The sequence below is a fragment of the Corylus avellana genome, chromosome ca3 (genome assembly GCF_901000735.1).
Source record: "Corylus avellana chromosome ca3, CavTom2PMs-1.0".
In the NCBI taxonomy this organism is placed as follows: Eukaryota; Viridiplantae; Streptophyta; class Magnoliopsida; order Fagales; family Betulaceae; genus Corylus; species Corylus avellana.
In genome coordinates, this window is record NC_081543.1 from 11270552 (window position 1) to 11270992 (window position 441).

Genomic DNA, 441 nt, shown 5'->3' on the forward strand with positions numbered 1-441 from the left:
TAAATATCATGATTGCTTATTTATTTTCGAAAATCCATACTAATTATTGGTTAATTAATTATTGTTAAGATTTTATCATTGGAATTAATTAAACAAATTAACTTGAATTTTAAATAATTCAATCTCGAGTTTATATGTATGTTTTATAGTATGTATGTGTATAAATTTATTATGCACATAAACACACATATACCTATATCAAGACCCACAATATCAATAATTCAAGCTATATCTATTATATTAGGAAGATAATTGCTCTTTATTTAAGATGTTTAATTACGAAATTAAAATAATACTATAAAAAATAATATAAAAGTTGAGTTTATACGAGTAGGTTGTCGAAGATACTTGTTCATTTACATTTCTGTATCGACTATAGATAACCACATTTTTTTCATGACTTTCAAATACCAATGAAAGGAAAAATATATTAATTATCAT